This window comes from Rattus norvegicus, chromosome 16, assembly GCF_021556685.1.
Source record: "Rattus norvegicus strain SHRSP/BbbUtx chromosome 16, alternate assembly SHRSP_T2T, whole genome shotgun sequence".
Taxonomy (NCBI): domain Eukaryota; kingdom Metazoa; phylum Chordata; class Mammalia; order Rodentia; family Muridae; genus Rattus; species Rattus norvegicus.
Window position 1 is genome coordinate 39,242,798 of NC_141549.1, and position 18,865 is coordinate 39,261,662.

Below are 18,865 nucleotides of genomic sequence, written 5' to 3' on the forward strand. Positions count from 1 at the left end.
AGTTTTAATAAGGGTTCACAAACATTTTGACCCCCACTTCTAGCCCACTGTCCAAAGGTAGGTAAGAAAAGATAAATAGGACAAGAGGATGTGGACCTGTTTTGAAGTAGATCTTTGGGGCAATTTCAATCTCCATTATCAGGATACCAGCAGCCCAGTTCAGTAGTGTCAGGATAGCAAAATCAGCAGTGGTTGCACGCACAATCCAGCAGAAACCACCAGGCCTCTTCTGGTCAGCAGGAGTGTCCAGAACCAGACGGGAGTTCTCTGCCATGTCTCTCTCAACAAGTGAAGATCATTGGAGATGAAGACTGGAGAGCATCAAAGCTTTGCAAAGCTAGCTATGCAAGAGCGCCATCCCTGTCACTGTCGAGTCCTATTTATACTCTCTCCAAACATCATGTGTCCTCCCACAGGTATTGCCTTAGCAAAACACAACTAAAGCCTGTCTCAGCAAAACACCACGTGAGTCTGTGTCAGCTGACATATCCAGAAACTTCTACTTCAGCAGCTTCAGAGATAAAGCAAGGCTTAATTTTCCCCTTTCTCTCACAGCTGAGGATCACCCCAAGACTTAACCTATGCTCTTATTCTGTATTGTTATCTAGTACAAGTGCTAGGGAGTGGAGAGATAGATGGCTCAGTGTTGTACACACCACACACACACACACACACACACACACACACTGCTGAGTCTGCTTTGATTGTTTGTGTGTATGTAGTTTCAAGGCTGACCCCTCTGCATAAGACAACCAATAAGTGTGCATATCCCTACTTTGATACTCAGTAGTCCAAGCTGGTCTACAGGTCATCTGTTCCATTCACCATGTAGTCCAAGATGGTCTCAAGTTCTTGACAGTTCTCCTACCTCAGCACTCATAAGTGCTGAGATTATGTATGGGAATGACCATGTCCAGCCCCACAGTTAATTTTTTTATTTTTGTTTTCTATATTTGTACATGTTTGTTTATTTAGCTATGGTATCTGAAGTTATAAAATGTGAACAGAAAGTAGTTAATTTCAAGATTATTTTCAAGTAGGCTGCCAACTGAATAAAATTATTTAATATTATAATTGAGATTCTCAATCACGGAACAGTGAGTGGCCATGCTAGGCCTAGTATTAGCATCAGGAAGAGGGTACCAGCTACTATGATTGTGTAAGTATAGCTGGGAGATAAAATTCTATCTTGGCTTACTGCAGTCTGAACCTACTACTGACACTATTTCCAGAGATGTTTTCCCCCATTGTAGTCAAGATAAATGAGACTCTTGTGCTCACAGTGCATTCCAAAGAGTCAGCAGAGCGAAATGGAAAGTGTTAGACTCATGTCTGTGTTTGGTAAGGCGGACATAGATGTAAATAAAATGGACAAGAGGCTTTCCCTTGTCTGTCCTTGATATCCTTTTTGAGAATGCGTCTTAACGTTTTTTTTCTTTTCTGGTTTATAATAGACAGGTACATTATATACATTTGTGTCCATCTATGCCAATAAAAATAATTGAAAATACAGCTTTGTCTTACACCACCATTGCTAACCTTCCTCTTTCTCCTTCCCTCCCTCTCCCCCTCTCTCCTTCTCCTTCTCTCTTTCTCTTTCCCCTTTCTTCCTTTTTCTTCCTTCCTTTCATTCTTTTTCATTAATATCCAGTTTTAAAAAATGCTTAGACAGTTTATATTAGTTGTAACATTGAATGGCTTTTCTTATTACATTTATTTATTTATTTTGAGGCCAGGATTTGCTATGGAGCCCAGGCTGTCTTTAAACTTGTTCTCCTGCTCCCAGATCCCAAGCACTGGTATTTTTGACACTCACCAGCAGCATACTCTGTCCTTAATATAGTGTTTTAGTAAAAAATATTTGTATGTGTATAGGTGTCTTGCCTGCATGTATGTTTGTGCCATACATGCACACCTGGTACCCACTGAAGTCAGAGTAGGACATTCAGATTCTCTGGCATTGAATTACAGTTGTAAACAGACATGTGGGTACTGGGAATTGAACCCAAGTCTTCTGGAAGAACAGTCTATGCTCTGAAGCACGGAGCCAGCTCTTCAGACCCTGAACTGAGTTTTGAATGATGAACATCTTGAGGGAAAACATTTTTCAAAGAGAGCCCTTGGGAAAAAGTCATGTGGCATCTTCTGCCTCAATATCTCTTGAACGATGGTGGTGGTGAAATATGTCATCAGGTGCCAGTGAATTCCAAGCGAGTTCTGTAGGTGAGCCTGGGTAAGGAGGTGAATGAATCCAGCTTGGTGCTTTGTTTGGGGCCTAACTGTTGATTTGAGTTGGACATCAGTTTGTTCCAAGTCCTTCTTGTGTTCAGATTGGAGTTGTCAGAACTGCTGATTCATGAAACTCAGGTCATGAACTGGCAGGGTCAGAATTTCTCTGTTGTAGAGTCTATGAAAATTGGGTTGTTCTATGGGGCTTCCAGAGCAGATTTCAGGGTCACCTTCACGTTTCAATGGGAGAACTCTGTGCAATCACGTATTTATTACACAGACTTTATGCCAGAGAAGTATCTGAAAATTAACCCCGAGTTCTTTTTGTTTTGCTCTGCTCATTCCCCAGGAGAGATCCTTGGTTTGGAAGTATGAGTTTTTTTTAAAAAAAGTGTTTCTTCCTGCTGCAAATGGTCTATTCGAAATATTGCCAGGCATATTTAATTCAACATGGGAAATGTAGGGCGACACAAGTGCTCACCACTCTTCAACTTGATAAATCAGTTTTTCATCCTCAGAGGAATTTTCTTTTTGGAAAAGTTACTTCCTGCACAATTATTACTCCCTTTGATCTCGCACTATGCTTGGTTTTTCTCAGATAAGGGAGGCCAGTAATTCCTGAGCTATAACTTCAGAAATGCAGATAGCTATCATGTACTGTGTGACGTGTAATTCATTGCTCAGTTGTGGATAACCAACATGATCCTATGAGAGCTCTTTCACGGTTTATCTTTTCCTGGCTGACTGAATTTCTATAACATGTAAAGCTATGTTGTGTGTGTGTGTGTGTGTGTGTGTGTGTGTGTGTGTGATACCATTTAACAACAAGTGACATTTAAATTAAAACCCAGAAAAAAAATATCTTAAGGGAAAACCTAAATTTGTCGCTTACTTATTTTTATTCTGTCCAATGAGGAGGCCTCCTGTCTTTGATGTACCCAGTAATTCTCATTTTTTGCCTTTCAGATAAACTGGTTGACTATAAAGAAGCAAGATCTAGTCTTCATGGATCTCAGGAACAGAGTTTCCTGGCATTTCACCATGTTTCCTCTGTCTTGCTTATAATGTACCCTCAAACTATTTACCCGAATAAAGATTTCTTGGAATGTCTCAGGAAACAAAAGATTGTTTCAGGGTCCCATTGCATTCTTAAAAGACAATCTTCTCACAGTTTTTAGTTCACCAAATAAAGCAGCCTGGAGATGCCTGGAAGAAGGCTTTCCCAATATTGAGTCTCTAGGCAGCTGAAATTCCACCTGCCGAGCTGTAACACTGTAGAGATTGTTGTCCAGTGGATATTTTTGCAACTTTCTGTTTGGCACTCAATAAAATAGATTGTTTTACTGTGAGAGAGAAATTTAAGTTACTTTTCATTTGAGTTTTAATCTATCAAAAAATATTTCCTGGACTTATTTTTACTAAGCAACAAAGGGACTGTTATACCGTCACCACAGAATGTCCTCCCTTCATATTGATATTTTTAATTTCTTAATTGAGTGGCTTTACTTCTTAGCCGAATGTCTACATTATTTTCAGACTATTAGTGAACTAAGAGAGAAGGTTAATTTGTATCTTGAATTGGACTTTTGTTACAAAATGAAAAGCCTTTGTTGTAGCCCAAGATCCCATTTTTGCCTGGATTCTTTCTCCTTAGCACCAACTCCTTCTGTATCCATGGCCCTTGAAGGAGACCCCCCTCTGTCCTTCATTCCTAATTCCCACCAGTAAGACAGCATCTGTGCCAGAGGTCATAGATTCACATTTTTGATTAATTGCATGCATGAATAGGAATATGGAAGCAGGGAAGTCCAGTGAGGAAAGCATATGCAGTTCCTCTTTCTGAAGAGTCACTCCAGACTGAGTGCTGTGGGGTGCACCTGTGCATTGGCACAAGGAGGCTGAGACAGGAAAGGGTTTGATTCCAGGAGTTCAAGATCACCTTGGGCAATAGAGTAAGACCATATCTTCCCTAAACAATTAATTAATAGGATAACATACAGTTATTTCCCCAGTCCCCTGTGTGTGTGTGTGTGTGTGTGTGTGTGTGTGTGTGTGTGTGTGTGTGTTTGCGAGCATGTGTATGCAGAACTGTGTGGGTCCAGGTGCCTGTTGTGTATTTGTTGAAGCCAGAAACTCACATCAGGTGCCTTCCTCAATTGTGTCCCACTGTACTTTGTGAGACATTGTATTAGTTAGAGTTTTAACTCTTGTAATGACAACATTTAATTGGGGCTGGCTTACAGGTTCAGATGTTCAGTCCATTATCATCAAGTTGGGGGCATGGTAGCATCCAGGCATGCATGGTACAGGAGTCACTAAGAGTTCTACTTTTTCATTGGAAACCTGTTATGAGAAGACTGGCTTCCAAGAAGCTAGGATGAGGGTCTTAAAGCCCACATCCACAGTGACACCTACTCCAACAAGGTCACATCTAGTCCAACAGGGGGACACCTTCTAATAGTGCCACTCCTTGGGCCGAGCATATGCACACCATCACAAACATGGTTTCTTCCTGAATCTGAAACTCACCCATTTTTCTTTCCACCTCCTCAGTATCAATATATATATTTATAATGTGGGTTTTGGAAAATTGGACTCAATGATATCTAAAAACATTTTCATTTGTGAATTTATTTACTTCAAATCCTGATTTTCTCTGTGCCCTCTCTCTGTTTCCTCAGAGAAGGGGAGCCCTCCCCTTGGATATCAACTGGTCTTGGCATATCAAGCTGTAGTATTACATTTAATTCTCCCTGTGTAATGAAGAGAACTTTTGAGAGCTACCACTCTTATCCATCATGCGGATCTGTGAGTTGAACTGAGGTTGTCAGGCTTGGTGGCAGGCACCTTTACCCTCTGAACCTTTTTGCCTAACCCTCAGTTCCTTTCAAATGCTCATAGTTAGTAAAAGTGCAGATCAAAGTCCTCCCCCCCCCCCCCCCCCCCCGGAGCTGGGGACCGAACCCAGGGCCTTGCGCTTCCTAGACAAACGTTCTACCACTGAGCTAAATCCCCAACCCAGTGATGTCCAGGGGCAGTGTCTTGTTGCTGCTGTTGTTTTTTGCTTTTATTTGTGTAAAATTTTAGCAGAGGAGTTTCAAAGCTTGCTTAAGCTTGGAAACTAATTAAAACAAAAAAGTTTGAAGTAACTCCAACTTTTAAACAGAAAACAAGGTTGGCCTCTAATTCTAGCATCTAATTCCTTGTTCTTGTTCAAATCCAATTAGCTGATGCGTATCCCTGTGTCTGTGTGTACCTGTGTCTGTTTGTCCGCCTCCACTTGTCTGTGTGCCCATGTATGTATGTGTATAGGGGTTGTATATATGTATGAACTGTACATATATATGTATATATTTGTATTTATATATATTATTGAAACAAAAGTTTCACTGAAAGAAGTGAGGTAAACTTAGATGTCACAGATTGGGCTGATGATCAAATCCCAGTTGCTCCAGCAATGATTAGAATGTATAATAAATGGTAAGAGGTCAATCAGAGACATTCTGTTAAAGGGTATACCACTCACTTAACAAAGAAGCACTCAATATGTGAAAGTACCCAATGTGTCACACATGGTAAGTACTAAGCATCTTTTAGTTTATAGTATGAAAAGGGTTTGTCATTTTCCATTAAGAATTAATTTTTACATTCTTATTAAATTTTTACATTATCTAATTAGTAGTCATCAGAGCTGTATTAATCATTTGTGTCATCTGACCAAAGTCAAAAAGGAAAGGGGGGAACCCCCAAAAACCCCAAAACCAAACCAAACCAAACCAAACCAAACCAAACAAACAAAAAACCCAAAAAAATAGAGTACAAAATACTCTAGGGAGCAGAAGATCCAAGTGAGTAAAGCTGAGTCAGCCTGTCAAAGACTGCAAGACCAACTGGCCCGTGGAAAATTGGAAAAGACATTACCCACAAGGGCCAGACTCAAGAAGGGTGGTACAGCTTTCCTCAGGAATCCAAATGTGAAGGTTTACGAATGACTGATCAGTGTGTGTAAAGATTAGCAACTGCAGCTTCTGCTTTCTGGACCTTTACAGCCAGAGCCCAAGCTGGTTGCCTACAGAGACCTCAAGATGCCCAACCCTTTAACCTGGGTTGTACCTTAATGAACTCTGGGGTTCCAGGATATGCTGATACAGTTAGAGAGCCTTACCTGATCCAGCCTTATTGTCTATGTGTCTGTGTGTCTGTCATTTCTTCATTCCCTGGATGTCTCTAGCCAGAGTTCTGGGACCCAAGCAACATGGACCCTGGCAGAATACGTCACCAAAAACGTAGTGGGACTTTGAATGTAGTGGCTTACCCCTGTGATCTCAGAACTCAGGTAGAGGCATAAGAACCAGAAGTTAAGGTCATTCTTGACCACATAGCAAGTTCAAGGGTAGTCTTGAGCTACAGAGGAAACAATTTTAAAAAATAAAATGTAGTGGAGAGGGACCTGGGTCTCCTGAGTGCTCCCTATCTGGTGCTCTCAGAGGGTTTTTATTATTTTATCTCCTCATCTGGAGATCTTGGGGTGGAGGTTCTTATTCCTTACTGCACAGAAGCTATTTTCTCAAATACTTTTACTGTGAACCTCTTGAATCTCAATGCACTCTGCCTGTTCCACTCCCAGAATTCTCGGCACAAACAGGTTCACTTCCTTTCCGAGATTATGGTAAATTGGAGGGGCCTGAGAGATGACAAAGGCAGTTGAAGAGAAGGACAGCCTCACTTGTTCTCTGGGCAGGTGTTTCCTGCTATTGTCCTCCGAGAGCAAAGAGGCTCACAAGCTGATCCGTGTTCTCTGACATCCCCAGCGTCCTCTTTGTTGGAGGCAAGGCCTCCTATCCGGTAATCACTCCTGTGGCACCTCTGAAGCTCTGAAAAAGAAAAGGCTCTGCCAAGAGTCCACGCAGTTCTTACATACAGAATGCTTGACATCTTGAATGGCGCACTCCTGCCCATCTGGAGATCTAACATGAAATACCCTTGAGCCATATTATGATATTTCTGCCCATGTGGGACAGTACTTTAAGAAATAACATTATTCCCTGGAGGCTTTTTTGCTTCATCCCTTTCTGTGAGTTACTCTGTTTGTGAATTGTTAAGAGGGAGGTGCCGTCTTTGCTAAACTGTGTATTCATCTGCCTCAGGTCATTATTATTATTATTCTTTTAATAAAAGGCAGGCTAATGTGATTTTCATGTAATTCTGTGATCAAGATAAGATACTATATGCATTGTACTGGGCACATAGTAGGTGCTCAAATACACACGCTTCACTACTAAGGATAACAAGGATATTTTAATAAGTCTTAGAAGAGCTTTGGAATCACATACCCATTCGTCATTGAGCGAAGAGAAACGATGGGGCTAGCGATGCCAGCATCCACTCAGCTGTCTTAGTTCTGCGGGTCTCTGCCTTTAGGATGTCCTGTGGAAGAGCTGGCCTGGCTGTTCCTATATCTGTTTCATGTTTTAAGCCACTGCTGGCTCTGACGTTTTGCAGGGAGCCCCGAATGGTCGCTGAGAGTGGTAATATTTTCTACGTCAGTTTCTCAATGAGCCATAACTCTTTCAGATTCACTGTTCACATATGGCCTCTGAGCAGATCTGGCAGCTTCCATCCACAGTGCAGACTAGGGAAAGGTGGGGTCTGGAAAACTCATAAAAACAAACCGAGTGGTAAAGGAAAATCAATCTTCTCCTGCTTTGGACTAAGTTGACGAGAATCATTCTCCCTGATTCTCCATAAATTGGAACACGGCTTAGGACACTAATCCTACTGTAATACCATTTGAAGACGAACACTGACATTTGTGACATTTAAATAACAGTTGGGGTCTGCTATTAAACCAGGGCCTCCAACTGTTTAACCTCTGCCCTTGTGTTCTATTACCTGTGGCCCAGTGCATGCAAATGCATGCATTATGCATTTCAGCTTTCTGATACTTAGTTTGGCCACTGCATCATACTTAATGAGAATTGGGCATCAAGCACAATATTTACTTAATAAATTTTTAGTATAAACTTCCAAGGCCCTTTTTGAATCTTCCTTTCTTCTTTCTTTTTAAATAGAGCTAACACATAAGAAATTGAACTAATTATCCAAGACCTTCCTGTGAATGAGAAAGCATGTTTTCTTAAACTTAAGTTAGGGGGGCTGGGGATTTAGCTCAGTGGTAGAGCGCTTACCTAGGAAGCGCAAGGCCCTGGGTTCGGTCCCCAGCTCTGAAAAAAAGAACCAAAAAAAAAAAAAAAAAAACTTAAGTTAGGTAGAGAGATCTAAAGCTGTTTACCCATTTGGTAAAATTTCCAATTTTATTTTGTATGTGCCACTTATTTATTTATTTTATTTATTTATTTTTTTTTTGATTCTTTTTTTCGGAGCTGGGGACCGAACCCAGGGCCTTGCGCTTCCTAGGTAAGCGCTCTACCACTGAGCTAAATCCCCAGCCTTTATTTTATTTTTTAATAGGATCACATTACAGGTGGTCACGAGCCACCATGTGGGTGCTGGGAATTGAACTCAGGACCTTTGGAAGATCAGACAGTGCTCTTAACCTCTGAGCCATCTCTCCAGTCTGTATGTGCCATTTAGTATGCTGGATTAAAAATAAGGGCAACATATCCAACACCTGCTCTGAAAAAATGCAGAATTTATGAGTCTTTTCCTGTAGTTATGTACCATTAGATCTAGGCTTCTTACCCAATCTTTGCTCAATTATATGTGTAGTGTTTTCATGGCTTTAAAAAGCACGTTCTCATTTCTATCCACTAATGAATTAGACACGAATGATGGCTTATGCATCTTTTCTATTCATATGTAATTTTTTAAAAAACATAGATGTTGGCATTAAAGTCAGCTATGAAGATTTTTTTGGTTTCTTAAAAAATTTCCTTTTTAAATTAAAATGTATTTTGTTATTCTATGCATATAAGAGCTTTCACCTGCCTCTATGTCAGTATACCATGCACATGCCTGGTACCCACCGAAGCCAGAAGATAGCATCAGATCCCATTGAACAGGCATTATGGACAGTTGTGAATTGTCATATGGATGCTGGACATCAAACTCAGGTCCTTTGGAAGGACACTAAATGCTCTTAATTCCCGAGCCATCTTTCTAGCCCAGTTGTTTTCTTTTGGAGGCAGGTCTTCTTTGGGTAGCTCTCACTGCCCTGGAACTCACCAGATAGCCCACACTGGTCTCGAACTCACAATCCTCATGCCTCCAAAATGGCAGATTTATAGACATGTACAACCACATGTAGAGTTCCCACTCTATTCTTTATGAAGACATTCTATTTCCTTAGGGCCAGAAAACTTCCTCTGAACTGGACAGAAAAGGTAGGTAGTTTTAACTGGGAAAGGTCTGGGGGGCAATTGGGATACAGAAAAGAACATGATCAAAATATATTATACAAAATGCCCTTTTCAATAAACAGAAGTAAAAGTGAGATTCTTGCTTGGCTTCAGATAGCCTGAGATGGAATTTGACAGATTTGATTTTCTAGGATGAGTATAAGTCAGTGAGATGCTTCATTTCCACAGCTTGCTTCCTCGTTGATGAGATGGATTAACAGTATTTCTCTCAGTTGTCCGAAGGAGCTGAGAAAACAGTTCGGCAAAGGCAGCCCACAAAGGTACCTTTTTGATCTCTTCATTGTCCCAACTTCTGCCAGCTCTAGCCTCTATCTGACTCCATGCCCCTTTGTGGCACAAAGTTTTCCTTTCTAGGCTGTGGTTCATAATTGGGACAATTTAACTGCAGGGAGATGGAATATTGGGAGACCATTCTGGTTATGGCTTTGGGGTTGGACCAGCATCAAGAAAGTAAAAACTAGGGATGGGCTTTCCACTCCTCCCTGTTCCAGAGACAGCAGCATCTGCTTCTGTAGTGCCAGCCTCATCCTGTAGACAACATGATGAAGGTCAGCTTGAACAGATTTGGTCACATTAGGCGCCTGGTTACCAGGGATGCCTTCTGCTCTACACTTGGCAAAGTGGAGATTGTTGCCATCAACGACCCCTTCAATGACTTCCTGTACATGGTTTACATGTTCCAGTATGACTTTACCCATGGCAAGTTCAATGGCACAGTAAGGCTGAGAATGGGAAGCTTGTCATCAACGGGAAGCCCATTACTATCTTCCAGAAGCGAGATCCCGCTAACATCAAATGGGGTGATGCTAATGCTGAGTATGTCATAGAGTCTACCGGCATCTCTACCATGGAGAAGGCCGGGGCCCACTTGAAGGGTGGGGCCAAAAAGATCATCATCTCTGCCCCTTTGGCCGATGCCCCCATGTTTGTGATGGGTGTGAAATATGACAAGAAATATGACAACTCGCTCAAGATTGTCAGCAATGCATCCTGCACCACCCACTGCTTAGCTCCCCTGGCCAATGTCATCCATGACAACTTTGGCATCCTGGAATGGCTCATGACCACAGTCCATGCCATCTCTGCCACTCAGAAGACTGTGCATGGCCCTCTGGAAAGCTGTGGCCTGATAGCCATGGGGCTGCCCAGAACATCATCCCTGCATTCACGGATGCTGCCAAGGCTGTGACCAAGGTCATCCCAGAGCTGAATGGGAAGCTTACTGGCATGGATTTCCATGTTTCTACTTCCAGTGTATTTGTTGTGGATCTGATGTGCCGCCTGGAGAAACCTGCCAAGTATAATGACATCAAGAAGGTGGTGAAGCAGGCATCTGAGGGCCCACTAAAGGGCATTCTGGACTACACTGAGGACCAGTTTGTCTCCTGCAACTTCAAAAGCAACTCCCACTCTTCCACTTTTGATGCTCGGGCTGGCATTGCTCTCAATGACAACTTTGTAAAGCTCATGTCCTGGTATGACAATGAATATGGCTACAGCAACAGGGTGGTGGGCCTCATGGTCTACATGGCATCCAAGGAGTAAGAAACCCTGGACCACCCCCCAGCAAGGCCACTGAGAGCAAGAGAGAGGCCCTCATTTGCTGAGGAGTCCCTGTCCTAACTTGGCCCCCAATACTGAACATCTACCTCACAATTTCCATCCCAGACACCCATAATAGCAGGAGGGGACTAGGGAGCCCTCCCTACTCTCTTGAATAAAGTTTGCTGCACCACTCTCCCACCAAAAGCCAGGGAAGTTCTTAAATATTCTAGAATGTACAATAAAACTTTCTTGGACCAATGAGATGGCTCAGTGGATAAAGATACTAGCCTCTAAGTCTGATGACGTAAATTTAATTCCTAGATGGTAGGAGAAGATGTATTTCTTCATGTTATCTGATCTCTACATGCACACCATAGTATGAATACATGCATACTTGTAAATATACACACCCCTCACACTAAATAAAATTCAATATTAAAAATATTTTCTCTATTTTCCTTCTTAAGAAAGATATTGGATATAAATGTCACTTGTTCAGAGGCTAAAAACAAAACAAAACAAAACAAAAACCCTGCTTAGATAATTCTTGGATTCCCAAGACTCTGAAATACCTTCTAAAACAACCATTTTTATAGGTCTGTTGTTTTCACACTTGAGTGCAAGGGGAGTATTTTAGAGGGATGTGGTGAAGTTTGCTTATATAATGTCCACATGCTTGTGTGAAGCTGACTTTAGCTGCCAACGGATGGGGTCTAAGGGAGAGACCAGCTTTTTCCTGTCACCACATTCCAATGTGCAGCTCCAAAGAGCTGAGAACTCTAAGTTGGAACCTTACCTTCCAAGTTGGTATGAAGGTATGTTTGTCAAGTCATATATTTTGTTCATTGTATCAATGTGATCTTAATAGATTTATATTTAGACATGTGATATATGGGTTTTTTTGTTTTCCCATGAACAACACAAATGTTAGCAGTGAGTCTATCAGTCAGATTTTTCAAACTGTGTCCTTTTACTTTTGGTCTCTGTCTTTCTGCCTATGTTATAAGAGCTCATCTATCCTTATAGCAGGTGATGCATGGACAGCTATTGCTACATGGACTGTATGCTGAGCCTCAGCAATGCTTTGCTATGCCTTCTGGAGTCTGTGAGCTTTTCTGTAGGTAAAACATTTATGATGATGATACTTACGTTAATTTCTTTTCCCAAGAACTTCACCTTCCTCTCAGCCTCTGGTATGCATGTTAGATTTCTTCCACCAAGGTTGGAATAGAATTCTTGACTCCATTGAATGCAGATGGAATTGCCAGTGCTGTAAACATGAGATGCTATTGGGCATTCATCCCACAAAAAGGCAGTGGGGAGGAAGAATCAGAGACAGGAAGAGAGAGAGAGAGAGAGAGAGAGAGAGAGAGAGAGAGAGAGAGAGAGAGAGAGAGAGAGGAAGAGGCTTGCTTAGGTTCCTGATATTTTCTCCAAGTTTTACAAAGATCCCTGGGTTCTAGAATATATCTCGGTTTCTTCCAAAAACAGTCTGCCATTTTTTTAAAAGCAGGATCAGGTTGGGTTAGTTATCTGTAACCACAGAATCCTTCAATAAACTCCCAACATTCAGGTTTCTCTTTTGGTCGTTTGCTATAAATTTTGATGTCCTGTTTTTATGAAAGCCTGCCCTTGATCCTACCAGTGTACAGACTTAGGTTTGTTCTGGATGGAGCCCCTTTGTTTGTTGTTTGATCTTGTCTTTTGTTGCCAGTAACCTTCCTTTCTTGAGTCTCAGGTGTTTTCTGACACTAGCATTTTGGACATTATTTTGTTAGTTGCAAGAAGCAGGATGAGTCGTCATGTTATTCAACATAATATATTATATTTTCCAGAAAATTGCAGTTTAAAACTATGTGAAAATGTGTTCAGACATGCAGTTCTTCCCAACAATGTCCAAAGGCACTTGTGGAACATATGAGAAATGCTGATGATACGATTTCTTCGGAGACATGCAGTTTATTCCATATGACCTCGAATACAAAACACTGTCTACAAAGTAATTATGTGCACAAATGACGGGCTAAACTTGGCAGGGGTGAACGAGGCGAGGCTGTGTCATTCTTTCCATTTTTACAGTTAAGAAGACCGAAGTCTTTGCAAGTTATGAAAGGGGAATTTGAATTCCACTCTTTCTGATTCCAGAGGAATAAGGTAATAGAGAAAAAAAATTGCTTGGGAATTGTAGAGAGCAAGTAGTTCTCTCTGAAAGGGAACAGTTAGTTTTAATCAGATTTTGTGTCATGCCAGAAACTAGGAACTAGGAAGTCATCTAGAATTGCTGCTGTTCCTTAACAATTGCAGCTTAGATACAAGGGAGATATGTCTTGCTTTATTTTATTTTGTACATGTAAATAATTATTTATTATTGTATTTTATACATGATGTTCACATAGGTGGTGAGCATGTGTGCTGAAGTTCATGTGTGGAGGTTGGAAGATAACTTATAGAGTTGGCTCTCTCCCTCCACCTTTATCTAGGTTCCGGGGGCCGAGCTCGGAGTGCTAGGCTTATGTTGTAAGCACCTTTACCCATTACCCATTTAGCTATCCCACAAATCCTTCTTTTCCAAGGGCTTAAGCCATCTTTCAAGAGAGACTGTGGATTCATTGATGTAGCCAAGCTAAGGGCAAAATTACCAAATGGGCTTTTAGATTTAGTGTCATTGAGACACTAGGTAAATTATTCCCCCACCCACCCTCTTTGTTGATGTTTGTTGACTATTCTTGCTGTTAGTTGGTTCTCCTTCTCATCTTCATCCAGATTCCTCACTCGGTGTCTATGAGTTTATTTGGATGAATCTGTCTGCAGTTTTCTTACATCTAAACTCAGGGTATTTATCTGGCTAATCTGATTTTCTGTGCTATTAATATTACTAAGATGGCTTACAAAAGGCAAGACAGTTACAAAAAATCAATTCCACAACCTCCCAAATATTCCATTTATGTGCTTCTAGAAATAGTCTGTCCACAACCTTAAATTTAAGCAAACTGGATCTGCTTAAAGATCTATGGGTTTTAAAAAAAGAGATACTTAGAAACATGATACAGAGAATGCCATGACAACAGTTTTATGACTTAAATTTGTTTATTCCTAAAATTTCCAAACTAATGGACATATCCCAGGATCATCTCAAATAGGGAAATTTAACTATGGTTGTTGAGCAATTATGTCTTTTTTTTTTTTATAAAATCACTTTACCGTGTGTTCAACTCAATAACTAGCAACAGTTAAACTCTTACACATTCCATCAAGTGCAGAAGGAAAGTAAAAGAGTAATCAAAGACCCATGTCCACAGTAGAAAAAAGAAGATGAATCTTTTCATCACTTTGTAGCCTAGGGATGCTTAGAGTACATTGCTTGTCTTTCTCTACTTTGCAGTTATTTATTGGCCAGAGGGGAGGGTGGACAAAACTTCTTTTGAAGTTAAACATCTTGCTTGGATGAGCAGATATGTTGCATGAAATCAAAGTAATAAAAAGACAAAATGCTTTATTAAATCTTCTTTATCACTATATTGTGCTCCAGTAGAATGACCTAATTAAAGACACAGTTGAGTCTCTTTTCATTTAAGAGGAGTTCACAGGCTTTCATTATTAAAGGGTTTGCACAAACATGAACATACTGTTGTACTGCTTCCAAATTTTTCTACACTGTCTTCTTCCTGTTTTGCTGTAATTGTTAAGGCTGTCTTGGCTGCAACTTCATGACTCAAGACTAATTGGCCCCTTTTCATCTTCAAAGTACCTGTAAGGCACTTTATGATTAATATTCATAATTCTACTTGGAGGCAGACACTGGAAATGCTACAACCCTTCCAAAGAGGTGGAAACAAAAGAAAAGTGTTTCTGGTTGTGTCTGTTTGGGTGCTGATGGTTATCATTTTTCTTCTGAGCTCCTATGCTGTCCTTTTCCTTCAACACCCTCTTAGATGCTTCCAACTTGCTCCTTCTAGTAAGAGAATAAGACTAGTTACTGACCACCTGTCAGCTGGATTCTTTCTAGGTCAGCAGTTTTAACCTGTGGGTCATGAACTTGTGTGTGTGTGTGTGTGTGTGTGTGTGTGTGTGTGTGTGTGTGTGTGTGGGATGTTAAACAATGCTTTCATAGGGGTCACCAAAACCCATTTGGAAAAAGGTATTTGCATTTGGATTCGTAACAGTAGCAAAGTTACAGTTATGAAGAAGCAATGGAATTGATTTTATGGTTGGGGGTCGCCACCACATGAGGAATTGTATTAAAGGGTTTGTACATTAGGGAGGTTGAGAACCACTGTTCTAGGTCCTCTTAATTCACTAGCATCATTAGTTACTGAAATTATGTTTTCATTTAATCCCCAAATATTATCATTCTTTGTATCTTTTATTGAAGAGCTTTTGTTCTTACATGTTATTTCCTTTGCCTCCCTCTATTCCACTCAGTGCCTCCCCACCTGCTCTGTCATCCAGATCTCCCTTTTTTCTGTTTCTCATTAGAATACAAACAGGCTTCTAAGAGATAATGATGAATATAATAGGATAAAACAAAAACACTGGAATAGGACAAAACAAACAAAGAGCAGGAAAATTGCCTAAGAAAAGGCACAAGAATCAGACATAGACTCAGATACCCACTCATTTGCACATTCAGGAACCCCATAAAAACACACAATCAGAAGCCATTCTCTAGGGGGGAAAAGGAAAGAAAAGAAAAGAAATTGAAAGATAAAATTTAAAAAAAATGAAAAGAAAGAGAGGAAAAAGCCCTGGCACATTATAGACAAGGAACCTTCAAAGGTTTTCTGTTGGACGTCTACTGCTGCGCATGGCATCTACCTCTAAGAGTAGTTTGTTTCCTCAGTGAGACTTCAGTTTGGACTATGCTGGGGTCAAAACTAGCAGCTCAGATTGTAGACTCTTTGGACATTACTGCATCGCAAAGTTGGCTCTGCAGAGTTTGTGTTACCTGACTGCTGAGAGCATTTGAGTTGATGGAACTAAACAGAGAAGGGAAGAATTAGCTGATTTCTCCAAAACCAAGGAAAATTTGGTAAATTGGCAAAAATTGGTAAATTGTTGAATTCAACATCATCATGTCCCAGATGACCCGTTTCTCTGTCAAATTCTTATTCTTTCATTGCATTTTTTATCCTCAAAGGCAAGTAATGTAATACAGAAACCCATGCTGATTATAAAGGATTATTCCAGTTGGAAGTTTAAAAAAGAATCATGCTGGCATCTCGGGCAACTCAAGCTAATAGAGATTTTTTGGGGAGGAATGCATGACCATTTTCCCCCTCATTTTTTTTTGCATGAGTAAAGACTTTCAAATTATCTCACAGTTGTGATGATTGGCTTGGGCACTGTGTATAATAAAATAGAACTTATCCCCCAAGCTTGCTTCTCCTCAGCTTAGAATTTGACAGAATCTAAACTAAAACCAAACCAACAAACCAAACAAAAAAACCAAGCCAAAAAAACTGGAAGGCTCTAAAAAGTACAAAGTAAAATGGTTGGTATCAAGGAAGAATGTACATTTTTGTACTCTTAGACCTTTGGAAGTTGAGACAAGAGAGTCATGAGCTGAAGGGCCTGGTCTAGATTAGCTAGGAAGTTCTTGTTTTAAAAAAACAAAACACAACAAAAGAGAAAGGATGTTCATGAAATTCTGTGGTTCATGTAGGTTGCTCAAGGGCACCCAAGATGCCCAACAGAAAGAAAGCAGACAACAGAAATCCTCTCATGGTTTGATTGACATTCTGAATGTACGTGGACCAGAATGTCTTTGCATATTTGTGATGTAGCTGGAGCAGGAGTTGGTAGCCATGGTGAGTAACATCAGGTGGATGGTAGTTAGGGAGCAGCTGCTGTGAGGGAGAGATGAGAACTACTCTACCCCTTTTCTACTTTCGAATGGGACTTGAGAGGTGAAAGTGCAGAGCCACAGCCCCCCTAACTGCACTCTCCTCTGTTTAGTACTTTGACCCAGGCCATCTCAGTGCTCAAAGACTCAGACAGGGTAACAGTGAGGTGCTTCCTTGGCTATGCACATTTTAGTTTTTTCGGCATTTCATTTTTTAAAAACCTTTATAGGTTTTTGGCTTTATTTTAACAATAATTTGTGATCAAGGTTAAATTAAAGTTTATTTTATTTTTAGTGACATTTTCACAACTAATTTGAACTTAGGTCTCTCCTTGTAGAAATATTTATCAAGAAATAGCATCAAATTGAATGGTATAAATGCCATGCCATTCAACTATGTAAATAGTAGCCAAGATGTTTAATTGAAAACAAAACACTGGTAAAATGTAAACATCATTTCTGTTCTAGTTGCTCTGAGTGCAGGCTTCAACGGCACAAATGAACTCAGTAACTGATGGTGGGAGGAAGAGTTTCTAACAGGGACCAATAACTCTACTGGGTTTGCAAACCCTTTGAGTAATTACTGAACTCTTTAGTGCAGCTATCAAAACACATGGCATTTGTTGTCTTAAAGACTGGCTGTCTGAGACTCCCTTCACTAACACTTTAATATGCAACTCAGTACATATCAGGGATTTGGTTCCTTCTCTCATTAAAAATTTCTTTGGAAATTAGTGTGCTGACCAGATTTTTCTTCTCTCTCTCTCTCTCTCTCTCTCTCTCTCTCTCTCTCTCTCTCTCTCTCTCCTTCCCTTCCTCCCTCCCTCTCTCTCCCTTTCCTTCCTTCCTTCTTTCCTTCCTTTCTTTTTCTTTTTTTGCCAGCTTGATGCAAATATATTTATCTGGGAATTGGAAATGTCAACTGAGAAAACGTTTCCATAACATTTGCCTGTAGGCAAGCTTGTGGGGAATTTTCTTTTTCTTTATTTTTTCTATTTTTCTTTATTCTTTTCTTATACAATGCATCCTGACTGACCACATTTCCTCTTATTCTGCCTTTCTATTCACCCCTCCCTTTTCCCTGAGTATTCCCCTCCCCCAGAAAAGGAGTAGGACTTCCAGAGGTATAAACCAAACACAGCACAAGAAGATACCCTCACATCAATGCTGGGTGAGGCAACCCAACAGAAGGAAAAGAGTCCCAAGAGCAGGCAAAAGAGTCAGAGGAACTCCTACTCCCAATTTACGATCCCCAAACACCAAGTCAACAATCAGAACACATATGAAGAGGACCTATCATAGATCCATGCGTGCTCTGCTGTTGACACATCAGTTTCTGTGAGCCCCATGAGTCCTGCTTAGTTGATTCTGCAGGCTCTTCTGGTGTCCTTGACCCCTCTGGCTCCCATAATTCTTCCTCCTCTTCCTCAGGTTCCCCAAGCTCCCAGGGGAGGGATCAGATAGAGATTTACAACATGGGCTCTTTCTCCTAATGTTTGGCAGTGGGTCTCTGCATCCTTTCCCATCGGCTGCCAGTTGAAGCCTCTCTGGCGATGACTGGGCTAGGCACTGATCTATGAGTTTAGCAGAGCATCATTAGGAATTATTTTATACACACACACACACACACACACACACACACACACACACACACACACACACACACAGAGTCATGTTTGCTTCTGCCTTAGGTCTCTGAGCCAATTCAACTTCCAGGTCATCCAGTGGTTGGGCATTCCCACAAGTTCTGTGCCACCATTGCCCCAGTAAATCCTGCAGGCAGTATAAATTGTAGCTCGAAGGTTCTTTTGGTTGGGTTGGTGTTCCTCCCACTACTGGAAGGCTTGCTTGGTTATAGAAGATGAATGGT

General features: G+C 40.8%; 2 protein-coding genes and 1 pseudogene across 3 annotated transcripts in view; all 3 read left to right on the plus strand.

Annotated features, from left to right (window-relative positions):
• Positions 1 to 3,339, plus strand: part of LOC148000531 (uncharacterized) — a 36,127-nt gene extending 32,788 nt beyond the window's left edge. For all 3 annotated transcript variants that reach the window (XR_015639842.1, XR_015639843.1, XR_015639850.1), the window contains one exon: positions 3,196 to 3,339. The gene's annotated coding sequence lies outside the window, so the exon portion shown is untranslated. The remainder of the gene's footprint in view (positions 1 to 3,195) is intronic.
• The window catches only part of Erich1 (glutamate-rich 1), a gene marked incomplete at its 5' end in the record, with an annotated part of 52,793,804 nt that overhangs the window by 8,372,238 nt on the left and 44,402,701 nt on the right, over positions 1 to 18,865 (plus strand).
• On the plus strand, positions 10,141 to 11,153 carry LOC148000532 (glyceraldehyde-3-phosphate dehydrogenase pseudogene; annotated as a pseudogene).